This window comes from Diprion similis, chromosome 6, assembly GCF_021155765.1.
Source record: "Diprion similis isolate iyDipSimi1 chromosome 6, iyDipSimi1.1, whole genome shotgun sequence".
In the NCBI taxonomy this organism is placed as follows: Eukaryota; Metazoa; Arthropoda; class Insecta; order Hymenoptera; family Diprionidae; genus Diprion; species Diprion similis.
Window position 1 is genome coordinate 20,693,610 of NC_060110.1, and position 13,428 is coordinate 20,707,037.

A 13,428-nucleotide genomic window follows, 5' to 3' on the forward strand; every position below is an offset into this window, starting at 1 on the left:
AATTAAGCAGCAGATCCTGAGCACAGAGAGCTGAGTGCCACCACTTTGCCGTCCATTTTCGTGCCGGACCAACGCAGCATCCGTTGCAGTGATCCAAACGTTGTTTGCAATCCGTACATGATCGAAATTCATGGCATCTTGATGATTGCTCGTTTAACTACGCAGAAAATGTGGATCTGTTTGATTAAAAATCAATTTACAAGTGTACGGTTGACTGAAGTAAGTGTACCATGCAGTTATTGACACGATGAGATCCAATTATTCACCCTTTTATTTTTAAAAATTATTAATTGATTGCACAAATTATGAATTTCTCGATGAATAAAACCAATTGCTAGCTGGTTAGACACTACAAATTAAAAAAAAAATTTTGTTAATGTTAGAATTAATGATCAAACACATACAATAAAAAAAGGCAATAATTGGGGTAGGATCAATAACTGGTACATTTATCTTAGTAACTGAGTCCCCAAAGAATGAATTAAAATGGGATTCGCTAAAAATGCCGATTCGCATGTTGAATTGAAAACCTACCTGACCTTGGAAACATGTGATGTTCTGTAATAACCGCACACAGCGGATAAATTATTGTTATTTTATTATATTTTTTCATCATCGAATAACGGTGGCTATAAGAGACATCAGAATCACCTAATAAGAGCATTTTGAACCTGATTGACCTTCCCAATACCGTCTATGAGGGTAAATACTTATATTCATCCACCATGGATTCCGACGAAAATTTGATCGGAATTTTTTCAATTCACGAAATTTACCATAAGTTGATATTGTATACGTATAATGAATGAACGCGACAAGTCCATGAGACTGTTCAAATTGCCGTACACGTGTGGACAACGAACACTTTTAGAATTCAATGTGCCAACGAGATTACAACCTCTGCTGTACATATTAGTCGTTTAGCACCCTGCAACCCTAATACATCAAAGTACTCACTCACGTATTTTTAATTATAAAGAATGTCTCGTACACGCCAATTGGGATGGAGGCAAATTTGTACGTGCATTCCAGTTGAGTGAATTTAATTACTTTGACGATGCTTGATTCTAAAGTACATAAATCCCTGATACGAGTATATATATATGTAACGTTGGAAATTTCAAGATAGGGGGGGGGGGGGATAAAGCTCATTTTGTTATATTGCGCTGCATTTTTCAAAGTTGAAGGATTTCTTATGTCAACCCTCGAAAAGTAAAAGACATCCTGCAGTTGATTTCGAAGTTCCGATGGTCGCGCATCGCGTCGCTAAGTTTCATCTTCGGTTTTCGTCCCGCGGGTTGTCGTCAAACCCACGGCAAACGATGCAATCTACATTCATCCCTCGTGGTAGTAAGCGCGTTGGGCCGTCGTTTGGCTGGTTAGATTCGTTACAACGTCGCGACCTGAGATAGCTACCCAAAAGTCCCACCCCAAGTAATTTCGTTGTTTGACTGTTACGGTTCCATCGTGTTGAAAGCTTTTCTTTTGACAAGTCCTGAATTTTCTCGCGGTCTCCTTCTGACAAAATAAGAAACCGAATTTAGACTTCGTCAAACTTGATTCGGCTTATCACTACTGTGAGATTGTTACAGAGATCAAATTGTTGGCTTACGTCAAGTTTCTGAGTCGTGAGACAATATCAGCAGTCTGGAGCCCTTTGTCCTTAGGGATGAAAAACATTTTTCCCTGTCGATCAGACGGATAATAGAATAAGAAGAAATTAGACATAAGTGCCAAAGTGATCACAAGAAAAATCATTCCTATCTGAATAGGATTCTAACACTGACAATAAACCCTGAATTAGTAATCATGCGAGGAAACGAATTGCAGCGGGTTCTCTTCTCCATAGCTCTTTCCATAATCTTTCATCTTTTTTTTCAATCCGTATCTCGTCGTGTGTCTCCTTGTCCGACTCTTAATTTTGGCCGGTTTTACTTGCCATCTAGGAGGTAACTGAGTGCAAGAAAAAAGGACGGAATACTACAAGTCGTCAACTGTTGTCAGAGACTCGTTTTCTGCTACCAAAAGTCGACTGAAGTTAAATTTATTTCAACAAGGCCATTTTTTTAGAGTTTTGAAGCGATCAATAAGAGGAACAGGCTAAAAAAAAAACCACAGGAGATGAGGTAGCCACAAAAAAATAATACATTTTTCTGGCTTATAATTTCTTCGTACATGAACAAAAATTTTTTCCCAGACTGGTTGAAAAAGGGGCACAGAACAGAAAAACAGACAGTGACGGACAGCGGAGGACGAACAACGACGGAAGTACACGGAGTGGACCAAGAGACGAAAAACAGAAGTCGTGATCAAGTTGATATAAGGATCTTCCAGTGTTTCCACAACCTTTACAAATTAACGTGTAGACTTGACTACAGCGTATTATGTAAAAGGGCTGGTGGATTAACGTCATTGCATTTCTGTCGTAGAAATGATGGGGTGCTTTCCCTTGGTCAGACTCGAACCTATCAAAGTCAAATAACATAAATCAAAAGTTGCCTGTACCAGACATCGTTCAAAATGCAATCATTTTGACTGATTGTGCGTTATAGGGAGAATGCTGTCAAGTAGAAAATCTCGAGAACGATGTACAGATGCAATTCACGGTTCAATTGGCATATTAACCGTCTCGTCAGACGTATCAGTGTGGAATAAAAAGTCTTGAAATTTTTTAACCACATACAGCAAAGTCCTACCGCAAAGAACCTGAATATTATGATTTAATGTTTTCACGTCCGAATGTATCTACGTTTATCTGCATCTTTACGGAGTTTCATCATGTCTAAAACGTGACTTTTTCCGGAATTACTTTGCGTCAAATTGGAATCTGTCTCGCGAAATTATAGATTGGGTCTTGAAAATTCGCGTGTATGGAGTTACGAGAGACTTCGTACGTAACGTCGGCGAAAAAATTCTTATTGACTTACACTGTAATCATGCTCATCGAAATGATATTACAGTTTTGTACGTTACAGTTCAATGTCACATTGTCTGAAGTTGCACGAAGCCTGTGTTTGTTCGCGACTCTCTCTCGGTACGTCGCAGTAGTTTTTCTGGCTTTCATCAAAACTCAGTACCAACTTCTTTTACCTACTCTAAGTTGAAATCGAGGCCTTGTATCATCGTCATGGATTCGAGTGTGCAGACTCATCCAAATTGGTTGAATTGAGAAAAAAGTCCAGAGCAACTTGGAGGCAAGTGTAATACGATGAAATACATCGAGCCGCACTCCCTCATAAATTGGAACTCCTTGCTCGCTAAACTCTTCTTGCGGTTGCGTGTTGACGAATCTCTTTTTGGCTGTATAGAACTTTCCAGTTTCAGATAAAGAGCTATCCCTGTGTCGTCAAAGTTTAGCAAAATAAATGCCTAACCCCTGAAAGTTTACGCGCGACGATAACGCGCGAATAATTAAGCAAAGGCCTATCTTCTTGGGGTGGGTGAAGATTTGTTCACGACCACAGCAGATGACAATGAGTCTGGTTTGTATTTCATAATGTACATAAAGTACCTTTGTGAGGCAAGTAAAATGAAAGAAAAAGCAGAAGCAGTTCTGCCATGGGGAGAGAAAATTACATCCGTCAGTTAGAAATAAAAAAAAAAAAGGTGAGTAAAACTCGCGATGCTGAAGTTCTTTCTGTTCTTTATAGGTGTAGCCCGATAATAAATCCACTTTACACAGCTAGGTCACGGAATTTGTTGGATCAGTTAATCTTTTCGGCCAATATACAAGCACGAGTGATCTCGGTTGGTATTACTAGTTCAAACGAGATTTATGAAATAAATTCCAATAAATCAGTCTAACTTTGGATCTCTTGACGAGATCAACGCTGATTCTCTCTGTCCATTTCGAATCACATTTGGAATTCAATTATAGAACGCGCCCGAAATGTTTTAACGAAGTCAAAATGAAACCGTACATCGGATGATGGAAGGATTTTTCACCGTCTGCTCTGAATTTCGTAACGCAGTCTATACAGTATTTTTGAAAATTTCTTTCATTATACCTAACTAGAAGCGAAAAATATTCGCTTCCGTTATCTAGAATGATTTCTTTTCTCGTGGTTCAAATCAATACCCAATTATAACACTGCGCAATAATACTGTCTTCGAGCTCGTCATTCACCCTGAGATGCTCATTAACAACCTGAATCCGTGTACGGATTTAGGTTCATGCTCAGGTTTGGCGATTACTTTCAAAGAAGTTGACCTAGCTTTTTTGCAGCATTTAGATTGGTGAAGATTACGGTGAAGCCAGCAAAAAGAGGAAAAAATAGACGGACAGGGACCGGATGCCACCCTGAGAAAGCCTACATTACCTTTGGAAAGACATGCGGAAGGTGGTAATTTGTCTTAGCAGAGACTGTTGGGCCTCCAGAATAGTGAATAGCGTCACATAATCCCAAAATCAATTCAAGATCGAGAAAAGAAGGGGAAATTAGAGGAGTGAATGGAATGAAGTTAGAGAGTGCGAAAAAAGCTCGACGCTGACAGTAAGGTATCGAAACTTTGCGTTATATCTCCACTCGAAATAAACTGTTCATCCAATTTCATCGACGAAAAACACTGCCGTGACTTTTTCACATTCTTATTCAATCGAGCTTGGTAAACTTTATTCTCTGTTCTTTCGATACGAAAGTTGAAGGCGTGATGCTCGTACTTCCAATTACTGTAAAATTTCAATACAGCGTCGAGAAAGAATTGTTTATTCTGCAAAAATATCTCTAAAAGAAAAACGCTGGTATGGATCAGTAGAAAACAGATGTGTCAAATTGGTTTCCGTGTTCCCTTGGGCGATAGAACGAGAGAGCTGTTCATGAAAGGACGACGAAAGAGGCAGAAAAGGGTCACGGACGAGATTTTGTAAAACAATGAATATAGAGGCGCGCTATTCTACGAACGACAGAGTCAATAACTGTCTCAGTTTTCACAGAGAATAGCAGAAACTGCAAGACCTATATATACTAGTCGATTTATAGGAAGATGTCAAAATCCCTTTGGCTGGAAGGAAAAAAGAAATGGAGATAGAATTTTCTTATTTGCTTTGTAACGCACGATTCGTAAAAGGATTTGGGGATATTATTTTCATCTTCTTATATTGACTCTACAATAACGCACTGAAATAGAATGAAACTGAAACATGTACGAAAGAAAAGGTGATAGAAAATTAGGATATAGCATCTAATGTTGCTCTAATCGCGATAGATAAGCATCTGAATCGCAGATAAAAGAAATTAGATTAAAAAATCTATAATTTAAAACTTTACCGTAGAGAATAAATTGGGTGGGAATTCAAGAAACGTCGAACGGCGATAATGACATAATCATAAAAATATTCAACATGCGTCGCGTAAGGAGAAGGAGAAAGATTTATGGAGGAAGAAATTTTATCGCTGTGACTCAAACCACATGTAAGGCACGGTTTAATTCTTGATGTAAACTTCTTCGACTTCGTAGATTCAGAACTCCCTCTGTACGAAATTCCTTGAAAACTTTGACCTAAGAACAATAATTAATGTTTCTACGTTCATTGTTTACAACTTCCTGAACTGATATGGAGCTTAAGTTGATATTTGTAATTAGTGGCGTAAGCTGTTTCGTGAGTTATATCCAGTTACTGTTGCCAAAGTTGGACACTTCGGGGCCAAAGTATATTATCCAGTACAAGCTTGGTGAGCTTACCTTTCAATTTGGTTTAACTCGGCGATGTATGATTATGCTAAGCCGATCGAATTTTTCAATTACCGATATATCCGTATTAAATGCTCAATGAAGAGTTCAGCCGAAATTACCAGCTGCCAGAAATTAGGTCATGATTGAGTTTTTCGCGCATTCCCAAAATTTCTCCCTTAATTTCTAAAATTGTAATGGTTCGATTGGACTGCAGAACGAAGGGTAGGAAGAACTAATAAGTGCCGTGAAACGTTTGTCAGAAGACCGTACTCAACCTTGAAAATTTATGTGTTGTAAAAAATGAGCCATTGTGAAATTGCCTTCGTAAAAAATTTCTACAATCCAAGGTAAGCCGACGAAACTACATCTTCGCTTGGAAATCAGTCTTCCGTACATTTATAGTATTCAGATAAAGAATGAACTAGATAAAAAAGAAAAAACAAACAGTTTCCATTCACGTCATCTAGTCAGTTATTAAGGGACTGGTTTTTCCCAAATTGAGCTGTAATTACTTAGGTTTTGTCCAACGGTTATTATTCGAAAAACAATACTGCCACTGTGGTCTACTAATGGGGTATTCAGTATCGTCATTACATCAAAGACACAACTTCCTGTACTGCCTGGTTCCAACTACAATATATAAATTACTAAAATGATGTAGCTAGTATCAAACCTGGCCTTTAAATCCTCGCTACTGTCGCAAGAGATCTTTAGTGATCGAAAATGTCGGGGTGAGTTGAAAAAAGTTTTATTCTCAGCCGTGTTTGATTTACGACTTGCGACAGGAAATTAGGCGTATCCACGCAGTACTCATACAATGAACCCATTTTCGATATAATGCCACACGAACCATGGAACATTCGTTCCTCCTTCTTAGGATAGACTCGTGTTCCTTGTGATGCCGTACATATTGCAATGATGTCGTATGCTAATGCCTCGTATCCCACAATGGCTTACACGTTATCACTACTATACCTCCCACCCACCCACCCATTAATTCTATAGAGGAGAAACTTGAGTCTGGTGTCCTGGCCTTGAAGCATAGCAGCAATAACCATACCTAATAGACCGGAAGAATGAGTCAACACTTTGCTTAGATATATGTATGTTTCGTGAGAAAAAACATCTGCAAGTCTGGGATCAACCCTGAGTCTGATAAATACATTTTTAACAATATTTATACCGAGTATAAATATAGATCGATTGAACTGTTCAGAAAATGAAGGGCACTGGGTACAAAAGCAGCGCCTAGACAGCGACAAAGGTTATCTCGCATCACCGCATGTTGGGAATATGCTTTTTGCTTTCAGTTAAGTCGAAGTCAGGACGACGCACCCGTCCTCTGAAAAGGATGACGAAGTGGTTGTAAGTTTGAGAAACCTTCGATGCCCGCTTAAGAAAGTAATTAGGTAGGTGAGTACGATGTACTGCCATTGAAGTATGAAACTCGTCTGGAGCAGAACAGTTTTTCATTCGCAGGATCACCTGTTCGTATCAGTAAACTTTGAGCAAAGAGGATTGATTACATCTGTAAGCTTTGGTAGTAAAGTCTGTATGAAAGAAAAAATATTTTGCTTTAATCGGTTTATAAAATCGTGCTTGTGTTTAAAATCAAGAAAGAAATCCATTTAAAGTTCTTTGAGAGTTCGGTCGATCCATCTTCGTGAGTGAACCCACCAACCAACCTACTGTAACCTGCACCTACGCCATTTGTTAGATCTGAATTATTCAGGTTGAAGGTTTACGCTCGATCGGAAAGGTAAAAAGGAATTTAAAAATCTTTTCTCACAATAAAAAACGAGCTGGTTTTAGAAGGCAGCCACAATCTCCGTGGTATCAGACTACCATACGATCATCCTCTCTTCTGCCAGGATAAGTATTCTTGATATCGTTGCAGATATCGCTTAGAACTCGCGGTAAACTGTGGATTTGCATAAATGTTACGAAAACGCTCACAAATGGAGTATTGACTGATTCGAAGACTGCGAGAATTCACACGAGTTTAAATTTAATTCATGGTTGACTCAATTTACTCAGTTACAGTAGACTGATCGAGTCCGTGAATCATGACAACCATGGATTTCGTGAATTCAGGAAGCACCTGCTTCTACTCCCGCAAAGAACCGACCTCTTTGCCCAGAAAAAGTAATCGGCTAAATTGTTTGCACGCTAATCGAATTGTGCAAGAGTTTGTGGTCGTGGGATTCTACCAGCGCAGATTCTTAGGATTGGGTTCGTTTTGTTAATTGTCTCGCTACTAGGGTTGGCCACAATCCGTAAACGAAGAGCTTTTCTCCGTCTAAATTTCCTGGACGTGACGAGCATTGATTCGATCGATTGACGATTCAGGGAATGTTTTTTCACATTTCTGAGAGAGTTTGAATCCCGGTTGCGATGACACACATCTGTGCGAATCGAACAACAAAGAATCCCGACGATAGAGTTCGAACGCCCTAATCTTCCGATTTAAAAGGTGATGAAGAACATTGATTGGGGAAAAAAATTAAGTGAATCAGGCCAAGAAGAAGCAACGATTGATTGCGAATCGTAGCATTGCTGACGAACAAACTTTTCCGAACTCAATTATTCCGTTTTTGCCGCAAAGTTCTCGTATCTGAGAACATAAAATTTTTATACAGCAATTAAGTTTCAGTTATTAATCGAAATGAAAAATTAAACAATTGAATAGAGATAATCGCCGATTCACCAACGTTAAGTTGAACCGAAATTTGAATGTCAAACAGATACGATCGGTGAAAAATAGTAAAACTACTTGTTTTTGTTTAAGAAGAAATAAACTGGTAAAAAAAAAAAAAAAAGAAGGAAAGACATCCTAAATTCAGCGGTATTTATCTGACCGCTCATTCTCTCAAATAAACTTTCGCTCGACTACCGTCAATTGCTTACTGCTTGCGGGCAATCGCGTTATATTCGCAACGTGGGTTCCCCGCTGTTCAAGACCTGATTAAGCGTTGTTTTCCAAACACCGTCAGCGTAAATCAAGTCCGAGCTCGCGATTTCACATACGTACTCGGTTTTATCTCAAATACGAAAATGCCATGCCTTCAATTCCTCGTGACTTACAATCAGTTGTGGCCAATTGACATGCGCGTTGCGGGGAGAAGCAAGATTCGCATGACAAAGATGATCGCGTTATTCGCGATTTTCTCGATTCACGATTACTCGCACAGTTTGCTGTTTCAACGACTCGGCCTTCGTCCAGACGCGATTCGAAAATGAAGTTTGGACTGCAGTAATCAACGAGCGCTATCCTGAGGGATATAACTCGATAGGAAACGGATACTGCCCTAGGATCGATACCTGGTTCACTAGTACGTTCGTATAGCTACTCGGAAAACTACATTACGTGTCAATAGCCCTGTTGTTCGAAAGGAAGGAATTCGACGATGATAAATAAACGGCGTGTGAAAAGCCGAGTTTCTTTACGCTGAGGTATAAAAATACCAGCACACACAGCGTTCCTCGGTCTTGGTTGACGCATGGAAAGAGTTCAAGATCGGTATGTTGCACGATATGCTTCTGCCAGCAGATCCGAAGTCAAAACGAGACGAAAGGAAATGGAATTTCACTAACGTCGAAAGTTTTTTTGCACAGTTCTGGCAAAAGTAGGGCCTGATAATTTTCGACCGTCTTATAAAAGCTTGAGCGGTGAATTTTTACTGTCGCAGACGATTCACTGTCTAGAAATTTGCAAGTAGAGAGATACCTAGAGGCCTTTAATCAAACCTGGTATTCCCGTATTTCTATGACAGCGGCAAAACGAAGGTAGACACTTGACGTCAGTTTCAGGTGAAGCGACGACTGGGTACTATAATAATTTTCAACCCTGCCTATGGCACCGGTTTTTGGCGACAATTGACGTGAATCATCCGTGGGAGCGGCATCGCCTGCGAATCGTTGATCAAACAGAAGCCCTGATAATGCTAATCGCTCGGACGCAAAATGAACGATCCTGTAGTTTTGATCGGGAAATTCGAGATACAGGGATTTTGTCATTAATACGTAGAAGGTAGTTTGTTAGCCGCGCTCTAAATTCAGTCGCTAAATAATTGTATAACGTATAATGTGACCAGGAAGGCATGGCAGAAATTTAATTTCATATTGACAATGCGGAGAGGGTTACCTAGGGGTTTTGTTTGCAATTCAGGGAAAGTTAACACAAATTACGTACCGTGGAAAAACGTGGCACGAATAGCGAAGGCTCTTTATATTATATGTATACCTACTTACTACTTGTTTCTTAAACAATGCCCGGCATGAATATCCTGCGGTTCTCGTTTCAGGCTGGTTAATAAGGAATTTAGTGTTATCCTAACAGAGACCCGAAGGGATCACGACCGGCCTACATCGAGCCCTTAAGAAACGGGGATGCCAGCGTTTTCCCGAAGAGGATCGCGCAGCCTCGATCCTTGTTCTTTTTACGACGAAAACCGTAAAAGTCACCTGTCTGGTCTGAACGGTAAATTAAGTTGAATTTATAGCGGAGCATCGCTCTTCTTATACATCACAATTATAAACGCAGGCAGAACTTACTACTGCAAGTTGTGAATTTCCCTTATTAACGTTCCACGACTCGCGCGAGAATTGAGGAGGCTCTAATCAACGCTTTTTCACTTACTTCATTGCGATACCGCCCTACATTCAGGATTTATAAATTTTAAAATTCGAGATACAAAAATATATAAATTATAAATATACCGAAATTTCGTTTCAAATCACTTAAAATTATTAAAGGTCTCATAGACTCGTTCATTATCATTCCAGGATGACTTATTTCGTTGAGAAGAGTACCGATAAATATGCAATTGCATAAGACTACACTGATATTGATTTTGATTAATAAATCGTTTACCATGGCAAAAAAAACCTAAAATCTGTTTCAGTGAATTTATAAAAAAAATTTTTTTGCCGACTAAACAAAATAAGCTATCATGAAGTGATACGAAATAGAATGAATATCGATTAGGTTTTGAACTATTTTAAATCGATTTAAAATGAAAAATAGATAGATTTGGCACTTGTTTATATTGAATTTTCAGGAAAATCGTCGTAGCTTAAGAATCTATATATTGTATAATTTCCCACTGTTCAACTATCTCGTAATCAAATTAACGAAAAGGTATTGAAATTCGACTCGTCAACCACCTTAATCGAGCCTTATCGTTAATAACGTTGCCCCAATTTTCTTCAGCCATTCGTCAACCAGAAAATAAATATTTTCGCTAAAGGAACCTCGCGACATTGTGCGGTTCCAAATAATAGCACGTGTCTGTCTGACGATACAGCTGTCCTTACTGTTGCCATTACATTCCTATCACGGCACTGGTATTCATGTCATATCCATAACATCCATTGGAACCATACCGAGTCTGCCCAAAGCAGGTAAAGTTCGAGAAATTATTCCCCGTTGCACAGAATAATTCAAATACCAATCCAATTAGTCGAACTTGACGTATGATTATAAATGACGAATATGGCAAGCTGCCACCTGGACGAGTCGAGGCTTCTGAAGAGTCCTCGAATATCACCCAACGAATAAAACTCCAACATTCCCTTCGTCGTGAGCCCAAAGAAGGACATTCGAGTCGCTGATTCACTGCTTTTTCTCGCGATATAACCAAGGTCAATATCATTTCGAGACACGGTAATTACGCAACCTGTAGAGTGGGTGTTGACCGGTAATTAGTACCAGGAATTTGCCCGCGCTAATACGGTATCTGGCAATAGCAGTGATGCTATTGTACATACGAAATTCCGTACAATTTTCTTGCGAATTTCATGATCCCGGTTACAATCAGTCAGCATTACGAATTTACAAAGGTACCATAATAATTATTTTATAACTACCTGTTACCTGAGCAGCGAGAGGCTGGGTTGCAGGGTTGAATCCGTTTATTATGTAAATAATAAGCCGATCAAGACCCTAATATCACTCTGATCGGCTTGGCGAAATACTCTAGTTCAAAATAACAATAATATTCACAACAGGTTGTTCATCGTCGCTTCGTAGATTTAAGCTCTTGTCCCGAGTCTGATTTCGATTGAAGATTCATCAAGCGTTGAGCGATGTATAAGATATGGTAGATTTTGAGGGTGACGAAGACCGAGGTATCCAATTGCTGGAAGGCAAAATGCTTTCAACGGTTAACACAAGTGCATTCAAGACGCATTTAGCAGTAATTTACCCCCACGATCTTCTAAGAATTTCATTTGTAAATTGTTTGTAGATTAGTACTTAATGAATAAGAAAACTCATTTGAAATTCAGCTGACAGTCTGATGGACGAAAAGTGTATAATAAATTCGTGAATGTTCCAGAACTCGCTCAGAACACTTGCTTGGGATGTTAAAAGCAGTCAAATTAGTAGGAAGTGGCGGGTAGAAAGCAGAATTTAATTTAACTTCCAATTTGTCTTGCGGTGACTGACGGACTTCATAGGATATCAAAATTTTCTGTAGACTGTGTACAGTAGTAGGTAAACAGTGACCTGCAGAAGGCAGCTTGGAAAACCCTATAAAAGAACAATTCGCAGTCGTATATAAAACAGGTGCTGCTTGTGTACAACGGTGGTCGGTATAAAAATTTTATGCATCTCGGCCGTTCTCGGAACGAGGATTCTATAATATCGCATCAAAATGCCGAGTTCATATTTTCATTCAAATTATACCCGTATACCTATATTTACCATCTAACGTTCAGTATCATTACATTACGCTGAATGCTTCGAATAAAACATTAAACGGTGTTCTATAGAAGTAGAGAAGAAAAAAAATTAATGAAAAGCTGAGAGGATTGCAGAAAAAATAGGCAAAAATGTATCGTCACTCAGAAACCAAACCGTTCTAATGTCGATTCGCCGAAAACCATGGACTGATAAAAAGTTAAGTACTCGATACGGCTTGCTAGTCGAAGCATTTTCTGTCACAATTTTTTTACTTAGAGGGACTTTTACTTGAGAATTTCTTATGGCCTTAAAGCGAGGGTAACCATGTTCTCAAATTTTCTGTCGAGAGATTTCCGAATAAAGCTTCCGATCGTCAGAGTGACGCAAACTTTCCACGTCCTCGTATGATTCTAAAGCTCTATACCCGTAAATGACGAATGAAAAATTCACGCATGTGTAATCTGTAAGCGAGAGATTATTGGTCGGACAAAATTTCTGTCTGAAATAATATTTACTAATGTATATAATTCGTAAACAATCAGTTGTATGTTTAACGTGTATAGCAGCAAGGCCGAATGAGAAGGAAAACCGATATAGAGACGATTCTGTAGAGTGATTAATCAGGCGTTCGAAAAATGAAGACTTGATGTTATCAGTGTATTCCTTTCCAGTGATTCTTTGCCGCATAATTTCCTGGTATAAAAAAAACTTTTTTCTTCTAAAACGTATTTATTACATGTACATTCCATTTCACGCGCCTTTTACGGGTAGAAATAATCGGGCCTGAATCAACAGCCGTTAGTTATATAAGTAAGAGTTGATCTCGTTATTCTTGGCCAAGAATTTGCCTCGGGGTGGAGCGTTTACGAAGAGGAACGTCGCGCAGAAACTATGCCTTTAAAAGCGACGCTCAAAGGCGGTAAATGCCGGAGTCCACCTACTGTGCTAATGGAAATTTAATAGCGAAATAAGATAGAAGTGAAATGAAAGCTGAAAATGACGAAAACGAGGGAGGAATATAAATTTCCTAGATCACAAAGGTGTCGCCGCATATTATTAATCAATAATTA